This window comes from Calliopsis andreniformis, chromosome 10 (assembly GCF_051401765.1).
Source record: "Calliopsis andreniformis isolate RMS-2024a chromosome 10, iyCalAndr_principal, whole genome shotgun sequence".
NCBI classification, from domain to species: Eukaryota; Metazoa; Arthropoda; class Insecta; order Hymenoptera; family Andrenidae; genus Calliopsis; species Calliopsis andreniformis.
The window spans coordinates 11,057,796-11,078,890 of record NC_135071.1 but is presented as its reverse complement, the minus strand read 5'-3'; the positions used below and the strand labels follow the sequence as shown (position 1 = coordinate 11,078,890).

General features: G+C 34.5%; 1 protein-coding gene across 4 annotated transcripts in view; it reads right to left on the bottom strand.

Moving 5' to 3' along the window:
* The window catches only part of Mp (collagen XV/XVIII-type protein multiplexin), a 273,211-nt gene that overhangs the window by 46,821 nt on the left and 205,295 nt on the right, over nt 1-21,095 (bottom strand). The window lies entirely within an intron of this gene.

Here is a 21,095-nt window from a genome sequence, read left to right as displayed (position 1 = left end):
ATAAATACTGGTCTATTATACAGTGAACGACATGAATTCTGTTAAATGATAATAGACTGTACTTAGCAAAGTGAAATATCATTGATCACAAATTTGCGAATAAAAAATAAAGAGTGTGGTTTTACATATGTCCCTCGATTGCTTCCATAAATTGTTCAACAAATATTTCTCGTTAAGAGAGGTACTTCCTCTAAAGATCGTTGAATCCTAAGCTTTTAACGAACACTAGACTAATGCAAAATTTGCGCAGCTATCGTACGAGCGTACAGTACTTATACGTTGAAAAAAGGATTAAATCATCTACTGAAAATTTAAATGTACGAAGGCAGATGTTACGAGACTCCATCAGTCTCCAAGGAAATGGCTGGTAACGCTTCGCGCAGGTGACCCTGCATATTCTTTTGATCATGCAATGCATACGCTGCTGGAAGTAGCTCCGGAGAGTGGTCGTTTATTCTCACCGCGCTAAATAGGAAGGCAAACTGAAAAATCGACTCGTTCGTCTCACCTGATGCCAGTGGTCTGAACCAAGTTATTTCTGGACCAAAACCAAATTTTTAGCTAATATTTTTACAAACTCATACTTTCCTGAGAGCTCTAACAGGTCAAGAGACGACTTGTATTTAATTGTTTCGAAACTGTAGCATGACGTGCAGAATGGCCCTTGAGAACATTTTGTTACGTTGAAAGTGGGACTAACTGTTTTAATTACCGTTCATTGAATGCCAGACTTTAGGTGCATGATGCACTTTGTTACATTTAAACAAGTATATTTCAGTGATTTATTTAGTGTAGTATAACGAATTTATAAATGTTTCATTGTGTAGATAACTTAAAATTAGATCTAGACGACGTAGAATAATTTCTTTTCACTATATTTCAGTATAGGATTAAATTCCCTTCTTTGATTCTTTTCTTCCACAGTTTCATATTTCTCAAGTAGAATAACAACGTGCTAGGTCAGACATGCGACCTAGAACTTAAAGACGTATCCACTCCGAATCATTCCTGTGTGAAATTATTAAGATTACAGACGAATTCTGAATTTCTGTAAACAATATCGTTATACGAAGCGTGTCCTGATTTAATCAAACTCCCAAACTGTAATTTCTATTTATTCTTTTATTTTTACCTCTTCTAAGTAGAATAATTCATCTTTCTTTACACATTTTAATATAAATAACTCAATATTAATTTTAAAATTAATCTACATTCAAAATGATGAACATAATAATTCTCATTAATTTTCCCCATTAATTCTGCTCCCTTTCAAGCCATTATGATTCTGACTTATCTTCACATCCCAAATGATCATCGCCATCCTCATACTTCGAACACAACAAGACTAGCATATATCTGCCTGCAAATTTGCCTCGGCGTGTTTCGAATTACGATAATTTCCCGCCGCGGAAAGAAACACGAGCACCAGTTCGCCATTACTGCACCCTGGATCCCTGAATTCTTTTCCCTATTTTCGATACTCGCCCACGTTCCTCAGCTGTTTATGGACTCGTTATTCGCTTGTGCCACCGTTTCCGCATTACTATCATTTTCGCCCACGAATATGCTGCATTTCGACTTGCTCCTTCGTACCTTGAAATACAGGGAAATTTATTGAAAATAGTGGAGGGAGTATGATATGAATTATTAGATCCTCTTCAACCATGCTCGGTATTTGTATGTATGAGTCTATAGAGTGTTGCAGTAATGTCGTAGATGAATGACTCATTGCTGTATATTTAAAGGCAAATGAGGGAAAATAATTTTAAGAAATGGTAAAGAAATATGAGCTTGTATGATATGAACAAAAGAGTCGGTAAAAGGTGACACGATATTTATTATTGTATGATTCTCAATGATAAAATACAGATTCGTTTTTTAGTTATGAATGTTTGGGAATTTCTGTGAACTGTATCTGAAACCATTAAAGCAGTTATAATCAGTTTCAAAATTCAGAATATTGAAAATGATTTGAATATTGATTCAACACTATCATTTTGTCTCCTACCACTAATAAATAGTTTTTCTGAAGTGAGGAAAGTAAAGATCTGATGGATAATCTCAAAACACTCTGTATGAGTATTCATTCTAAAATAATATCTACTTGTCCTAGTGATTAGTCCTTACATCGTACATTCAAACAATAAATGTATATATACATAAATCAATCAAGTATATGTCGTTATTTGTAACAAATATAAGCAATAAATAAATGTATATAAATAGCAAAAGAAGTAGACCTTACTTTCATCACACTCTGTTACTTTAGTGATTATTTAAAGGGCTAAATGGTATTAAATAAATACAAATTTGCTTAATTACTTCATTGAAGTAAATTTAGTAGCAATGAAAAGTGCTTTTTTAACCATGATTGAATAATTTTAATAGTCAGTTCGTTGCCAGTAACTATTAGCAAGTAATAGTATCTGTTAAGGACTCCAATATTTCTATCTACAGTAACTTAAATAGTCTGGAGTAATTTCTGCAATAAAGGACGAAATTGCCTTAAGAGGATGCAACAGAATTGAATTATGCATTATCACACTGTAACTCTACAGATCTATCAGAACAGAATCTAGATAGAGTTAAGACTTTACGAGAGTCAGCTATTGTTATAACGAATAGTCATTACATCGAAGTAGGTAGAAAGCTTGTGTCAAGAGAATATTATTAGAAACTTTCAGATTATTGCTATCTTGCAAAGGATGTCTTCACTTGTATCATGAATAATTCATGAAACTATGAACGTATGCAACATTCAACAAATGGATAGGAAAATGTAGGTTCCTTAGAATTCTGCATAATTCATTGCTAAGAGAAGAAAACTTTTACAAGTTCTTCTTTAAATACATATAACTTTACGAAAAATTCGACAACAATGTATGAACATAAATTAAAATGTTTCTCTATTTTGACATTGAAGCAAAGAAAACATGAAATTAGAATAACAAAAATTCCTTACATATTTAACGTTCGAAGATCTCCATTAGCGCACCATTTCAGAAACTCCCGATAGAATATCGTTTGCATAAAGCTCCAGGAAAGCAATGGGCATAAAATATGAGATGCAATCTCGTCCGACAAGTTCCTCGTCTCGGAGAAATACGCCCCAGTAAAAATTCTCGAGCAGATGAAAGATACGTTTCTCGCGATCGCGAAGGAACCAATTAAACACGGAATTGATTGGGATATTTGTTCATGGAAACAAATAAAAATCGAACGGAGTAATACGACATCGAGAGCTACGAGAAGTGTATAGAAAGCTCAAGAAGTTTGTATAATGATCATTCTTCTCCCGAGGGTCGCGAGGCACTTTACCCCCACCTCCTTTCCACCCCTTTCCCTCTTCACGATTGCTCCCCTCTTTCTCCTCTCTTTCATCTTTAAGCATGTATTTAACGTCCCATGAAATTAAAACCCTCGACACCTCCAGAAAGGAGGGGCTGCAAGAAGCGTGAACTTTCACTCTTCCCCACCACGACTATGACTTTCAACAGTTACTTCTTTTTCTTCTTCTTACTTTTATTCGTCGAACAGTCTGTAAGTCGCAGTCGAACCTCTCGATAAAGTTCAGTTTGCTTACAGAGGTGATAATTGATACTCAAATGGAGCGAAGTTCATTATCATTGGTTCCTTTGATGTATTGAGTGCTCGAGGTGTTAGGGGTTCGACTACTCTTTTTACAAAGTGTGATAATGAACGTTAAGGAATATAAAATTAATATATTTTATAACAGTATTTTACCTTGTTTCGTACGAATACTATTTAATTTAAAACAATTTTTTGGAATATGAAAATAAAGAGCGTAAAGTGTCTTCTTTTTGTATTAAAGATCCTCATTATTTTTGAACAGATTATTATTGCACATTAAATATTTCTTCCATAAAACTCTATCTCTGCGTCACATTATTATAATTGTAAGAAATCATGAATAAAAGCACTTTCCTTATTCTACTCCTAAAGTAAATGATCCACCAACATCTGAGACGGCCAGGTAATTTTACACAAAATCAAGTAACTTGTAAGAAAGTTATACAGTATTCCCAAGATCACAAAAATGCAAGACTTGAGTTTCTAAAATTATATACACAGGTATTTTCACGGATCATCTATTCCAATGCTATCTATTATTTATTTTTCTCCAAAATTCGAGCAAAATGCTTTCCAGTCTTAAAGCCATGGATCCCTCTAAATTTCAGGAAAGTGTGCACGGTCCATGCTCCTAATAGGTCTGCAAATAAGCGTTGTGGTTTCACGTAAAAACGTCGAAAGGGGTCCCAGGTTCGCTGAAAGTTATCGTAGCGTTCAGAGAAAAACCGTATGGGAAACCGAAAGATCGTCCTTCGTCGTTAATCGCGCGGGGATGCAAAGAAATAGTTTCGAAGCAGCGATGGATCTGAATGGAATTAACTCGATTAATTACAAAGCTGCGCAGCTGAGCGTTCCCAAGGAAGAGCACTCTTGAGTTACAGTATTTATTCGAAAGGAACCGCTAATCTCGTACAGAGGGGACGTGAAAGAAATACGAAGGTCGATTTCGTGCATCGTTTCGGAGGGCGAATCACGTACGAGGAAGATACATATGAATTTCTTGCAGGCACCTGGCGGTATGCGAGTCGAATGGGGTTAATATCTCTGTGCCTTCTGGCCAATTTAAATTCTTCGCGCGCGCATCATTGTGCTATTTGTAACAGCTCCGTTACAACAATTCTTCATACTTCTGCTTTGCCTTCGGTTTATTGTTTCTCCCGATCGACTGATTTAATATACGAGATTTCTTTAAAGTAGTTCTTAGATAAACGCAGAAGTTAGACTTTTTGAGTGTAACGAATTTGGACTACAAGAAACCTTTATGCAAAGTATGGAATAGATTGATCGCATAGTTATCGAAAAATTATTAGTCAAAGTTAATGCATTTTAATAGCCTAACTTGGTAGAGTCAAATAAACCTTTCCGAAATTTCAGACATTTCTTATGTCTGAAGCAGGAAAAATATATTTAGGAACGTTAGCAAAATTGCAACGAAGTTATATTGAAATATTATGGAGCGAATGTATTAATTTCTATGAAACTGTCCGTGTAGTTTTTTCATAACTGTTCATACAAAAAGTGATTAGTGTAAAAATTTGCCTGTTAAATGCAATGAAGCTAGTCAATTACAACTAAACACTAGTCAATTGAATATGCTATTTTCGTAATGCAACTATTATATTTAAATTAAACTTCTTTCAATAAATCTAAATAATGTTAAAAATTATTACTATAGTTTACATAGTATTATACCAATTTTAGATTCATCGTTTAGTAACGAACTCTCATTTGACCAACATAGTTGTCTAAGATTAAACTTAAACTTTAAAAAGGAACTTTAAGCTTCTGAAGAAAAATTATATTAGAGTTTTTGGTGTCTCAAAATGTTGAGAGTTATTCTCAATCGTTGGTTTAAAGAAATCGATTTTTCTCTTTGAATTTTTAGGAGTTTTACGACGGTCCTTTTTTCACTCCCAATAAGAATACTCTTTGAAGAATGCAGGAAGTCTTGAGAAGCTTAAAAGTCTACAGAAGCCTGAAAGTTTAGAGCATTTTAAAATGGTTGTGTTTCAAACATTTATGGCATCCTGAAAGCTTCGAAGGTGTCAGAAACCTTGCGAATTTAGGAAGTTCCGACAGCCAGGAAAATCTATGGAATTTCACAAATATAGGGAATATGTAAAATCTAGGGTATGTCGATGATATTAAACTCACTTGTTAGCTAATTGCTGAAGAGGAATTAACAGATTAAACAAGGAAAATTTTAACATTAAAGTTTGTAATGGAGCTTTTAAAAATGTTTTTAATTTTTTAATGTAGGTGCTCTTGAAAATTTAATGTTTCAATCAGAAAGGCTATGGTTACAGTGGATTATGTATATAAATAGCATATACATGTATGAACATTTATCGAATTTTCCACTGCACTAATCGAACCGTTATTAAAGTACCTACAAAATTAAGAATATGTTATTACACAGTATCTAAATGCTAATATATTGAAATAAATGTAAGTTTAGACATAATTTGCGGAAAGTTATTTCGTGAAAACTTGCAATTAGTATTAAAATAATCTCGGTTGAAAGGAATTAATCTTTTCGCAAGATTTATGTGACATCTTGTAGGAAGCTTAGTATATAGAACGTAATTTTCATTTTACACAGGGAAGGGGAATCTGAACTGGAAACCAACTGCATTTTAATGGTGATTCATTTATCTTAATTTCAAATCTGTTCTACTTTTTGTCATGTACGAATTTATACGTTGGCGAAATGAAGATGCCTCACATTCCTGTATCAAAATTTGCATCACTTTCCTTATAATAAAAAGGAAAGCTTCATAAAACATTCTGCACAGTTTTATGATTTCGTATGATAAAAGAACAATTAATGTGGAATATACCTGTCAGAACTGCTGATAGTATATTAGTCTAATTGAAAATTTTTAATTGCAAACTTTGTAGTAAATATTTAAAATTATAATGACCGCAAAAACATCGAAATAACTACATTTTTGAATGGTAATGAAAGAGAAGAAAAAGTTTCAACAGAAAAGTTAAATTAGTTTAATTACTTGCTAATATTTATTACGTAAATTATGTTATTAATAATGTTTCAATTTCCATATGTAACATTTGTTACTCTAATCCCAAACAATTGAAATTCGATACTAATTAAACTTATTAGAACATAACTATAATTATATTATTAGAACATGACTTTCTATATCTAACCACGAGTATGTTATACAGTCTCATATAATTTTAGGAATCTATCAATATTAGAATTCTTCTAACTAACATTGCATAGGTACATGAACTTCCATTTATAATTTCGAGTGAAGTGTTTAATTTTTAGCACATCGAGGTGAAACCATTCAGAAACATTTATAACTATGTTTTCTTGGTGACTATTAGTAAACATTAAAAATTCATTATTAGTGATTCCTGTGTGAGTTTCTCTTGGATTTATGGATAGCTTAGGATTATATAATTCTTACTCTCTTCTTAAATAGGTCTTTCTTTATTACTTTACATATGTATTATTAGGATAGTATATCTTTGAACTTGTACTATCACTGGCTATCACAGAATACTATCTTAATAATATCCACGTCACGCGTAAGAGGGAGAGCTATCACAGAAGAGCTACGCCACACATAGTGAAGGCTATGGAATAACTGCACGTCAGTTTCCCCACCCTTTTCTCTGACTTAACATAAACACATCGGTCTCGTTAAGAACAAACCATAACAAAATACAGGATGTCTTAAGGTTTCGAATAAAGATTAACTTTTGGAAGTAATACAAATAACAGGAAGAATTATATTAATCCAAAAGCTCCACTAATTAATTCTAGACGGTTAAAATTATGAAAAGTTGTCTCAAATACTTGGAAATTTGGAAGCTCTGAATATGTGAGAGCTAAAAATTTGAAAATTCAATTATTGGAGATTTCTATTTTAAGTGTTTAAAATTTTTCAGATTTAGAAACTCGAGAGTTTGCCATAAAATCTTGTTAGAGAAATAGTAAAGAGGTTTCCAGAGCAACCTTTTCCTGTAGTATGCTAAAGGTTAAACGAAGAGCAAGAATTACATTCCTGATCCCAATCAAACATTCCCGCATTTAACGTCTACCTTAACGCGTCGCGGCTCGAAGGGCCCAAGATAGAACGAAGTATTTCCAGAAGACGAGAACATACCTGAAGACAATGCCGCAATCTCGTCGGATCTCATCAGTTTGCTCTTGTTTCCCATTTGCCACGCCACTTTTCGAACCGCTCAATTTTCACGCCTTCGCCTCGAGATATCGATCGATCCGCTCTTAACGATCCCTTAATGCAGAGGAGGCCCCTCCTTCTTTCTCTGCACCCACGAGCTCCCCCGACCGAATTGCTGGTTTCGAGCTCAAATTTGAATGATCGTTATTAGTATGAATTTTCATGAATATCCTGGGCGAGCCACATCGAACGCGACTAGCTTCCCAGCGGCTAAGTTGGCCTCGCCCTTCCTCTTACTAGACTTTTTCAGCGAATTTCGTAATAGCATTACGGCGAAATAAAATTTTCTGAATTCCACTGGCCAGCGTTATTCATATTCCTTTACTCCGCGCTGGAACATGCACGAAAAGAACGAATATCCACTACAGTTTCGCTCCCATTTCGTTTTTTCGTTGTTTTCTTTACAACTCAACTGAAGTTTTGCTCACACCCTGTCGATGAGAAGGTTTATAGGTATTTAAAAGGTGGAGGTACGCGTTTGGTGAAATCGAAGGGATTTTAAGAAATTTTTATGTTTGTCGATGTGCAGTGTTTGTTGATTTTAATTTGCATGTTGTAATAGGGAAATGGATTCGATTGTTCGAGGAAAGAGGATACCAGCTGTCTGTGATTTTATTTATATTTTTGATATTTAGTGGAGAAATTATTTAGGAGAAGATACAGGATTTTGGTATAAGTATTAATGTGTGGAAATTGAAATAAATAGAATGACTTTGGTAGCTTTGCAATGTAGGAAAATTTGTAATTTGAAAAATTAATGCAAAAATTGGAAGATTGAAATATTAAAAAATTTGAAAGTGTAAATATTAGACCATTTGGAAATTTAAATCTTTTAGCATCAAACATTTTAAGGTTCGAATATTTAAAAATTTGAATATTTAAAATATATGAAAAACCATCTCTTAATTTGACACATTTGAAATATTTAATACCAACAGTTTTACCGATGCCCTATAATTGGAAGCCTTGAAATATCGACTGCGAAACTTATCAAACGAGTAGTACCACTTAGATGTTTAAGAATATTTCATGCGTTAGTCTTCTAAATGAATTCTGTAGGTTTATCTACATGTATGAACTTCACAGTTCCTCAATTTTCGAGTATGAATATTCACCTAGATTCTGTACGTGATCTGAAACTTAATAACTCAGAACTATATGTCGAACGTATTATTTTGTCATAGGAAAAAATATAGAACGTAAAACGAGAATTTGTCCATTTCGGTCGAGTCAACTCGTCGGGAAATTCAATAGACACAAACACAAATCGGTTTTCCAGATGGATTATAAAATACCGTCTGTTCTAAAAAATCCACATGGCGTTGTTGTCTCTTTTTGTTTTCTCTTGTATCTTCATTAGTTTCAAGTCACAATGAAAATAAAAATGCACTTAATTCATACAAAATATCTTAAAAATAACAACTTGCTTCATACGTCCCTAAATTCCCTAAATTTCCTAAATTCTCTAAATCCCTAAATTCTTCATACTGTACTTTGCCAATAACCATTCTCAAATGTGTACATTTTGCTTTCATTTTGAAACAGATCAGTTTAAATCATTAATGAGGACTGTATATCTTACATTTGCGAAAATCACTTTCAATTTTTCGAAAAAATTTAGATACTCAGGTACAATAATGATGATCCTTTAATGCAATCCATTTTTAAATTGTCTGTACATATTAAACTGTCCATTCATATCTAATTTATTGTCATTTAAATTATTAGTGTGAAATATTTTTCCCAATCCAATAATCTCGTGATATTACTAATCTATCGAATTAACTACTGCGTCATAAGAAAATTCTTGTACTCTCTAACAAGTGTCAACAAGATAATAGTTAACAATATTAGCAATAAGTATTGCCCAATCTTTAGTTTTACGTGTGTGTTGTTACCTTCCATCCATCCTCAATTCCACGTAACAGAATTACACACTGCATCGTCAAACGGTAGCGACAACTACCAAAAGTACCCCAAGCACGAAATCCAGAGCGACAGAAAAAGTCTAGCAGTATCTCCGTTCGGTCACGTATCGCGAAAGGAATAGACCCACCACAGACTTTCCCTCTGCTTTAAAATTCATCCTATCTTACCCTCCTACCATAGCTTTCATGTCGACTCCCAAAGGCAGTTCCATGCACACAGTTAAATGAGCAACGCGAACGTGGCAATCCGAGTTGCATTCAAATCGTCCGAATTCTCAGCGCAAATTAAAGGAAACACAGCGGTAGCGACACTGGCCAGTCCTCGAGCGACAGTCTGGCTGGCTTGCAAAGAAGTTTGATTTATGCTGCGGTACTCCACTTGCTACGGCAGCTTCCGTCGAGCGTGGACCGCAAGTGCATTTATACTCTCGTGTCTGGTGTCATCAGAAGTCTTGCGAGACTCCTTCAATACGAGTCCTCGGCCACAATCATAATTCTTCCCCCTTCCTTTTCTCTTTTTCTCTTCACCCCTCTCCATCCCTTCCTCACTTCCTTCCTCTTTGTCCCTCTTTGTCCCGTCTCACCCTCTTATCCTAGTCTCTCCACCTTTACATTTTCTTGTTCTTTCTTCATCTCTTCTCATTTCCTTCTTTTTTTTTTTTCAACCATCTACTTGCCCTCCCTACCTCGGAGAACCTCTGTGTCCTTTTTTTCGAACTTGTGCCGAGCAAAGCCAAGGAGTCTACCGGATGAGCGAGGAAAACTCGTAACCCGTGAAAGTCGAGGAGGAACGATCTTAGGGAATGGAAAGAAATGAAGCTGAAAATGTGCGCTCGACAAGATGCTTGTTATTGCCTGCTGAAGAATTCTCTGCGTTTAGCGGACGGACTGATCGTACGGATTGCGAGCGGCAATTTTCGGGTATCTTTAGCCTGCGATTACTTTCGCATGACTGGGAAGTTATATGAATACACTATTGATCTATGTATATGGAGAGAATGTTTTAGTGAATAAACGTTGCCTGGGATTGGTACAGCTGAAGGCTAATAATTGAAGTTTTTTGACGTTTTAGCCAGGAATAATAGGAGAGATAGTAATAAGCTTATTGTTTTCGTTATAAAAGCGCTGTATCAAATGCTATCACAGTTTGTGTTGCAACGAATTGGAAGTGAGAAACTCAAAAATTTCAGTCATTCGAATTTCATGTGAAAATTATACAAAATGTACAATAAAGCATTCAGTTACTCAATAATTTAAAAGTAAAATAATCCCTTTAAATTTGGGTTACAATTTTAAATCTGGTTATTTAAATTTGAGATAATGACTTCTAGTTTAACACCTAAAAACAGTATCCATCACTCTTTTTACACTCTGTTGAATATTATTACATTTCCAGCTACATCGATCACTATACAAATGTTTAAATAAACATTACTTCCCAGGAAGCAGAATGCAAATATTCTACATCAAACAGTACGTGTACCACACATGCACAAACACTGTGCCTTCCTTTTCAATACTCTCTTTGAAATATAAAGGCTCTCTTTAAATAAAAAATAACTAAAAGGATTACACTTTTCATGATATTAAACTCTCATGAAATTTCATTTCCCATATTTCTAAGTATCCGACTTCCCTTTCATCATCGATTAAGAGACTATTCCTGGATTCGAGGATCCACCACTCAATCATGGAATAAATAACGAACGTAGGAAGCGACATTTTTCGCGATCGATCGGAAAAGGGAAATCGTACGTCCTGGCGGAAGTTTTATTGAAAATGCCTGGACGATTCTTTCCCGAGCATTCAGGTTTTATTGCTCCATACGTGTCCGGTCGGGCTTATGCTCATGTGTCACAATTTTTGTACTCGTCACACCATATTGGCCACGTCTAACGTACGATTGCACTTGACAGATATCTCTTCTGATACCGACCGATACATAGTGGTTTCAAATGGGGTATTTCTTGGTAAGAATCCAATTTTTGTAAAACTATTTTCATAAAATAATACTTTTGGTAGAATTCTCTAGAAAATATCATTATTTGAATGAATTAACGTTTTTAGACAACTGATTGATCGGTAATGGTAATTCAAAATTGATTCTTTTGGAGTTACGTTTAGACAACTTGAAGAACCGTGGAAATTTACTGATAAAATTATTTTCGCCTTTATACAGTGTTCTTACAGTTAAAAATAAGTCGTCCTTGAAGAGTTAACCTTCATACGATGAATGCAGGGTCGCTTTGACTCTAAATACAATACAATATGTTAAAAGTATAATAAATTTATTTGTAAGAACCATTCGAAACGTCCACTTCTTTCGTGTATCAAGTGCGCAGACAACTAATAAGAAGTAAAGTATTGTATATAGTGTTCAATATGCGTTTTTCTATATAATTTCTTCCTAAAACTAGTTTGCAGTAGAAACTCATTATGGTTAAGAATGATGCTGTATTCTTCTCTCGCGTTTGTCGAAAACTATTCGTCTTCCGAGGGTTAAACACAAAATAAAGCTCCCTCATTTCACCCAAAAGAAGCAAAACATGTAAAGACCAAAATACGAAACTGTATTATTGTAACTGTAACTGAAACTTATTCACATATTATCAACTTGTCAACCAAGTTAAAAGGATCGACACAAAGATGTTTGTTAATTGACATCAAGGAATGCCTTTCTCGGACCGCTGGGCGATGTAGTCAAAGGCAATTGTCCTCACGTTGCCATGGAAACGACCTGGGGAAAATGAATGGACTTCGAAACGAAAAAACGTAGAGTGTAAGGCGAACAGGATAAAAATGCGCAATTCCGCGCAAGAGCCACTCGAATGGATAGATTAAAAACGCAGATATCGCAGGTTTCGGAAAAATGTGAACGGGAATCAACGTTTTTCGAGCAGGGTGAAATGATTGATGATACGAGTGGAGAGATCAAAGTTTTTAACGTTTTTGTTTGTAAAGAGGCTTTAATATAGATATTGAAAAATTGATTACAGAGGAAAGTATTTTCGAATTTTTACATATGAACTTATTTGAAGTATATTGCGAAATAGTGTACGTACCTACGTAGATACGCGCGTATTAATTTATTAATTTAACTTCTAGAGTATTATATTTAACAGCATATGAGGAACAATTTTATAAATTGTCGAAGTGAATAAGTATGACATATTGAGATTATAATAAAAATAAATATATTGATAGCTTTGCAATATAGTGAGCCGATGAATTGATAATTCTTATAGAATGTCCTTTTCACTACTGATACAGCTTCTAAACTTCGATATCTTTTTTATTCTGTCAATTATGGCCGTGTGATTTTTATAAATATATTGTACACGATTATTACTAAAAATTAGCAAGTGATTCCAAAGTTTCAGCAACCAGTGCACAATAATTTGTCAAAAAAATTCGATAATATAAGAGAATTCAAATGTTTGATGTTTAGGACTAAATAGAGAGAAATATCGTTCACTTAAGGTGTTTCTTAGCCAACTATGTTGATCGAATAAGAGCTCGTTACGATTGCTATAATACTATATAAATTATAGTAATAATTTTTTCCATTATTTAGATTCATTGAAGAAACTTAATTTTAATATAATGGTTGCATTACGAAAATAGGAAATTCAATTGACTAGTATTTACCTGTAATTGACTAGCTTCGTTGCAATTAACAGACAAATTTTTACACAAATCACTTTTTACGTTAGCAATTTCGAAAAACTTGAAATGCAAATAAGATCGGCCTAGGTAAAAGTGAAACTTTTTAACCATTTTCGATGGGAACGAATAGGTTGCGATTCATGGTTCTTTTTACAAGTTTGTTCCTCTCGATGAGTAGGATATGATATGATTATAAAAAAATTTGAGTTTCAAAAAGTCTACGAAGGACAATTTTGCGGTAAGGTTTTTTGACAAATCTTCACCGATCTAAAGAAGTAGAATTCTCCCATGATAGTTAAAACAGAACATTTTTATATGCCCTGGACAAGGGTTTCTTGCAATCCAAGTTAGTGGTTCTCAAAATTTGAAGAAAGCCTTGGACTTTTGCATTTAGCTAAGAAATATTTTCAGACAATCGAACATTTCATCCTCTTCGTTTCCTGCACTCGTAGTTAATAGACGAATTAAGTGCGTGAGAGTCGAGACGTTAGCTCAGGACACGGGGCGTGTTTAAGGACTTTATAAACGGTCGTGTAATTCACGAACAGAGGAGCGACGACGAGGATTTCCCGCGAACGCGTGCAAATCAAGCGAAAACTCGGCTGAGGAGTGAGTCTCGAATTAAACGGAACTCGAGTTCAGAGGAACTCGAAATCTCGAGACTTCCATGCACTGAAATAGCAAGCCGTACAACAAGCACTGTTCGATAATTGCACGACCCAGAGTCGATTTAACGATTGTGCCGTCGCGTGTACGCGAAAAGCTCGACTCTTCACGACACTTTGCCAAGCCACTCCCGAAGGACGTCGCGATGAATAGAAAAAAGAGCTTCCAAACTGTTCTCCAACCTGTTAACCGGAGAAGGCGAGTTGAGAGGTATTCCCATTTGAAGGAGTTAAAAAATTGATTCCTTTATTACACTTTCGTGAAGTACCGTGTCGTCTCAATGCAAGCTAGTGACTTAGAGTCAGTTTGAAGTTTATAGAATATAAGAAATTCGTCTTCAAGATCAATTTATGCACTAGAAAGAATTTGTCTTCTTAGGATCTAGGGCCAAGTGAAGTGGAAGAGTAGATCCAAGGAAACAGGAATGTGTTATCGAACTTTTATCGAGACAACACTGTATTATATTTTTGAAAATGTCTATCTGAAATTCTACATGGAAATTCAACGAAATATCAAAGTTAAAATAATTTCAAGAACGCTGTTCACCACTAGAAAATAAAGTTAGTCCATTAACTCCAGACCCCAAAAATTTAATATTAGCATTACTATATCTACTCTGATGAGATGTTACGTCCCTATGAATTATGGAAATCGTCTTTAATTAATTGTAGGTACTGAATCTTAAAATATTGTAGCTAAGTGTTTCTAATTATGAGATGACGGATTGACAAAATAATGGACCTAATACTCAAATGTATTTATATTATATCAATATCATCCATACAAAGTGTACAAATTTGATAACATCCATGATAAATAATTTTGAAACAAAAAAATTACTATTAGAAATCTTCTTGCGATTTTTCCTCAGAGCCATTGAAAAAACATAACTCTCTGGCAATCGATGAACGCGAAATCAATGACAGACCATCATTCATTAGCACTTAAGCTACCTCCATTTTAAGTATGCACATCAGCCTAGTGGCCTGATTCAACCATCGGCAGATTCTCGGTTATCGAGTCATCAATAATTAAGCTCTGCACTAGTGAACACGAGCGATGAAAATTGAAGTGATACAATCGTTTCCGATGGTCCATCGACCCTTTCGAGATGATATTGCTACGCACAGTTGTCCAGAACGTTACTCTCCAACAGACCCTCGTACAAATAATTCTTTCGCAACATCGTATTCCGTATTACCAGTATATGTATTTACTGAGGCGTTATGGAGGCTCACGTGAAATCACCTTTTATATATAAGCGGCCACAAAATACTTAATTGAAATTTTATTTTCATTGTGATTTTATTTTCTGCGTAATTTTATTACAATTCTTGATTTTTATTTATTTAAGAAAGTTATTAGTTGTTTTTATATTTATTTCTTCATATATGATATGATAAGCGTGCATCTGCTGCTTTGTAAATTTAGTTACTGGGCAATCCTATTTAATTGTCTTATAAAGTTCTCAATTCTGATAATTAAACGTTATTTGCTATTTTCTTGAAACGAAGTTCCTTTCACGAATTGTACGCAGTTATAGTTACATTTTTTTCAGAGTCGAAGGAAATAGGAAATTCTATTCTAACAATTCCAACTAATTCAAAAATAGAAGAAGATGGGAATAAACAAATTATATGTGGGCATAGGTATTAATATACATACAATACAGATAACATCATACAGATTTGAATATTTATAATGCTGAAAATTTTAATACCTAGTGGGAAATTTTAAAATTTGGTCATGCAATGTAATTCTATACAAACAGTTTTAAGAATTAATTATGTACCTAAAGCAATTAATTTTTTCCAATAAATTGTATACAAACAATGGCCAGGTCTGTTTCATCTTTACCCACATTAAAATAATATATGTGTATAATTATGGTTATGACATGGGAGATTATACTCATAGGGATATATGTATTTTCTACACCCGATGGTACGCCTTAATGATCACCTGTCACAGTGTCTCGGAATATCCAAGTAAAGCCTTTACGTAATCGGGAAGGCAGACTACACAAACTTTACCAGGAATGATTCATGATGAGCAAGCTGGTTCAAAGGCCACGATGCAGTTTAGACGTCGAATCGTAAGTCATAATTTGAGTCGCATCAAGCCCCGTAATTAGCAAACAGTTCGTTTAGCAAATTAATTTCGAAATGACGATCACAGGGTTTCCTAATCAGCTATTGATTTAGATGAGAGTAGATTAGGTCTGATTTTTGTAGCTGCATTTCGATAATTAATTGTTGGTGAGAAGATTATTTTGTTATAACTTGATATTTGGAAATTGTTTTCGTAACCGAAATGAAAACGAAATGTGAAATTAAGCGAGCTTGATGCAATATTATTAAGAGGATTTACATACATTTATTAAATAGGTAATTTAATTCTTGCTGACAAAATGTATCTAATGAACGCAAATGCGAGAATGGAGAAGGATAAATCTTCAGCTGCTTAAAACGCACTTTATTGTATGATACACTCGATAGATTTTCACATATATCTAAATTGTATCCTGTTTCATTTTTGTACAGTAAAATATATTTAACAAACAATTAAACAGCAAAGAAAAAGAATCCTAAAATGATCCTAGAATGTAGCAGCTTTTGAGTCTAAAATGTAATCTTGTTCGTCTCTTTTTAAACACTTCAATCAAAATTTTGATGCACTTACCATAAAATCTCCACGAAAAGACAGGTATAGAAAATGTTAATAGGTGGACAAAATAAATATGGAACCAATTCAACGATTGAATACTAAATTGGATAAAAGCTTTTCGGTATTTCATCGATATTTCATATCTCGATTCTATTCTGCGATGATCAAGGGGACCATTCGTCGGAATTTCAGGCTTCCCTCTTTTTCCAATCTCAGACTTCCTTTTTTCCCAATCTCAGAAACCGTTCGATTCGAGTAGCTATTCCTTATCTCGTTTCCTTTAATCTCTCTTTATTTATCGGTCGAATCTCAAAGGAATCATGTGATATATAGCAGCTGTGGAATCGTTTAATGAAAATCAAATTACCGAAATTAAACTAGAAACAACTCTTTGTACCTCCTGTAGGGAGCATTTCATCAAGAATGATGTATACTTCTGCGAGTTCTGGTCAGTAGCGTGCGATCAAACAAAATGCTGAACCTTTCTCGTTTTCGAACAACCGGAGAAACAGATTTAATTCTCGACGCTTTGTTCTCCTCTTTCATTCAGTTTCCCTCGTCTTACTTTTCTACTCGCTTGTCTCGGTTTTATTCTTCCACTTTGATAACAGAAACGCCAAGACTGTGCGTTAATGAAGCAGCGTTAACTTCATAAGGGATTGTCAGCTGAGCCTGACCGATCAATTTCTGAGTATCAATTTAATTTCTTGCTCTAATTGCAGCTTTCTTTCTCAGTGTCATACAATTAAATGAAATGGAAAGACTGTATTTTTAAAAAACCAGATATTACTCAATGCAAATTCAAATTCTCAGAAAAATTGTCTCCATCAATCTCTATTAACTTTCAACAAATTGAAGGATCTGCAGGAAAAAAAGGATCCTCAACTTTTAATATTTTCGAGAAAACGAGAATTTCATTTTCAATATAATGCCATAATTTCATAAGTATCTCAAATATCAAAATAAAACTTCAGTTTATCCTTCACTTTATTTTTCCTTCATCTTTAAATTCTATTTACAATTTTATGTAATATGTAACACAATAAACCCTCAAAAATGAAAGAAAGTGAAAAACAATATACTACAGAAGAACAAAGAATGTCAGCACAAAATTATTATCATCAACTCATATTATTTTCCCCTTGTGTTACTCTTTTTTATTCTTTCGAATTCACAATTCGTTAAAATTGACATTTCCCCTCTTTCCCGTTGCCCCTTGAATGGCAAACGATTAACTATATCTCGAATGCTCGCGAGTCGAATACACAGAAGGGTAGAGATAACGCTCGGTGAATTAGTACTTGTCTCGTCGCTCAGCTCATTTGTGTTCTATCATTCACAAAAAATTCGCGTGTACGCAACCCTGTCGCGTTAAATATTTATGATGGACATCGCTGTCCCGGTGAATACGATTCAATGTATCGGCGGGTGGTTCGATAATTATTTCGCAGTCACGTGGGTCGCGTCTCCGCGAAATCGCCGTCGGTAATCGGAATGGAATTATCGGCGTGATACGAATCTATGCCGAAATTAATTACGGTTAAAACGGGTCCGTGTCGCGCTTCACGTTCGTCATATTTTGATTGAAGATTTCCTGATCGAGTCACTGTCTCTTCAAGCTGAGCTTAACTGACGTTGACAAATTAAATAAATCGACGAGTAGAAAGTGCCACTCACACGTCTTTGTTCGTTGCAGCACTTTTCCCCTCCACGCCTGTTCTTCCTTCTTTTTTTTTGTACATTTTTAATTAACCCTGTCGTTGAGAGTGGAAATACGTTCGGGTGTATGTTTTCTTTCATATTAATTTTGTTCGGCATGTCAAGAGAGCGAGATTGACGCGGGTAGTCTTGTGACTGAGAATTTTCGAATTTCGAGAACGCGCAGGTACGTTTATTTTTTGTGTTCTGCACTGCGAATGGAGTTTTAGAAAATAGGAAATATAAATCATGGAATCATAGAAAATAGAATATACCCACGAAAATTGCTACCAGAAATTGCTAGAGGAAAAGGACGAAGTAAAGATAGATTGTTGGACAGATTAATTTAAATTTCAGTAATTGTAACCTAGATCTCCGTCCTATTTATTAAAAGAGAAAGTGATAATATGGTACCTCGATCTGTTTTTTGACGATTTTTCACAGACTATTGCATTAAATAACTTAAATTTAGCTTTAATTTAATTCTCATATATTTGTCTCTTATATTTAGAAACATTAAACAAGGAAGAAAGCTTTAACTTAGGAAGTTTTAAGTTTATTTTGTATAGTATACTTTTCTTGTCGAGAGTTTTCATATGGGAAATATGGAATCCTAGTTTTCTTAAGTAGAAGACATAGATATGTTGATACATTATAGTTTATAAATTTTTGCAATATGGTTTTGAATACAGAAAACAGTTTAACCGCTATATTCAGACCTGATTTCTTTGCTTTCGTTGCTGCAAGGGCTCTAATCGTATTCCATGATCTTTTACGTTTCATTAGAGGTAATAGGATGCTTTGAGGCACATCTAAATATATCTAAAAAATGAAAAAAGTCGGTTATTTACCTAACATGGACGAGGTATTAAAGGAACGAGGTTCCATGTATAGGGTTTCATATTGATAGCAAGCTAAGATTTCCAATTTTTGCTTATATTCATGAAATGCCAAAAATTTCATGGAACCTCTCGTTGCAATAAATAAAAAAATCTTCATACTATCTTAAATACGTCACAACAACCTCCACCAGTTCAAGAAATAAAAAAAACTGGTTTAGAAAGAATTAGGAAAAAACTTTTCGATTTCACAAAAATACCTTAATTGTGTCTTTAATATCACCTTTTTCTTTCGAGAACAAACATATTCCATTGTTATGACACAAGTGATAGTGTAATACTTATTGGGTCGTTCAATATTACCAGCAGGTTCCATATTACCACCTTTTCCTCTACTTCCTTCTCCCTAATCATTATAACTTCATAGAACCGATACGAGAGCTGACGTAGGAACCATAACTGAAAGAGTTATAGTCCGAAATTTCAGAGCTTCATAACAGTTACTCGGAATAAAAGTTCTTCATAACTGTTTCAGTCAATAGATTTACAGGGTGTAAACTGTATATAGGTTTCAATATTTCAAGGGGTAGTTGGATACCTCAATTGGATCACAAAATGTCCTATAACATACTGTCCAATCCACTTTCGTTTTGCAGTAATAATGCCTTAAGCTTAACACTATGTTCTGAAACGAAGAGTAGCTTGTGCATATCGATGAGACAAACACATTGAAAGAGTCAGTTTACTTAGAGAATTCGATTGCTTGAGGTTGTTTGTTTCGGAAGGCCCTGAACACGCGTTAAAGCACTTATAGACACAAATCCTTCAATTGGACTCCTATTGTAAACGGTCCTGTTCTATCGATTACTGAGTCAATCTCGAACAGTTAACTACCAGTAGTCTTTTAGACTACACTGCATCTGTGCGTGTTACCTGCGTTCTTTTCCACAAGCATTTTTGATATTTAAAATTTTATAAAAATTAAACCGTGAGAGATACAATAAAATGTATTCAGACTTTTTTCTTCCATTACTCTTCCTTAATATGTCTACAAAATTACAAAATCCTATGTCTCATAGTTTACTATATAGACATGTTAACTTTAAACAATTATTACTGCAAAACGGAAGCAGATCAGACACTATATATATGGGACATTTTATGACCCATTTGAGATCTCCTAGCATTCCCTAAAATATTGAAACCTATACATGTTACATCCAATATATACCAGCCTAAAACAGTTATTTTCAGAACCATGTCAAGTCCTGATTATAAGTAATCGATGAGACATTAAACTTTATTTAAGTATTTGATAATAATTGAAATCTGAATAATATGGCAAAAATATCAGCCTGAAATGTATCATATTTTTACCACTGCCAGCGGCCAGCGTTTATTGGACGATGTAACGATATAATGAGAGCAAAGTCGAGCGAATTCATGAAGAATCGCGTGTCAGGGGCAAAACAATCGAGACGATCCCACGTCCCATCCCTGCCCCACCTGTGCATACGCGCATCGATAGCAGCATTATTCCTCGAGAATGGTACGTTGCTCGTGCCGCTTCATAAATCGCCCGATTTATCGTTGCTGACTCACCGGGACCCATTCGCGGTGCAGCGCTGCCCCACGGGGGTATTCCATTGGGTCTCGTTGACCTATCGGGAAGCCCCGACAATTTTCTACGACTTCTGGTAATTCTCTTTCCTATCTTTTACTCTAACGATAATTATTTCCTAGGTTATTGCTTCTCTTGGGCTATAATATACAAGTTACGGTTGGGCGATTTTACACTCTGATTATGTTATTATATTTACTGA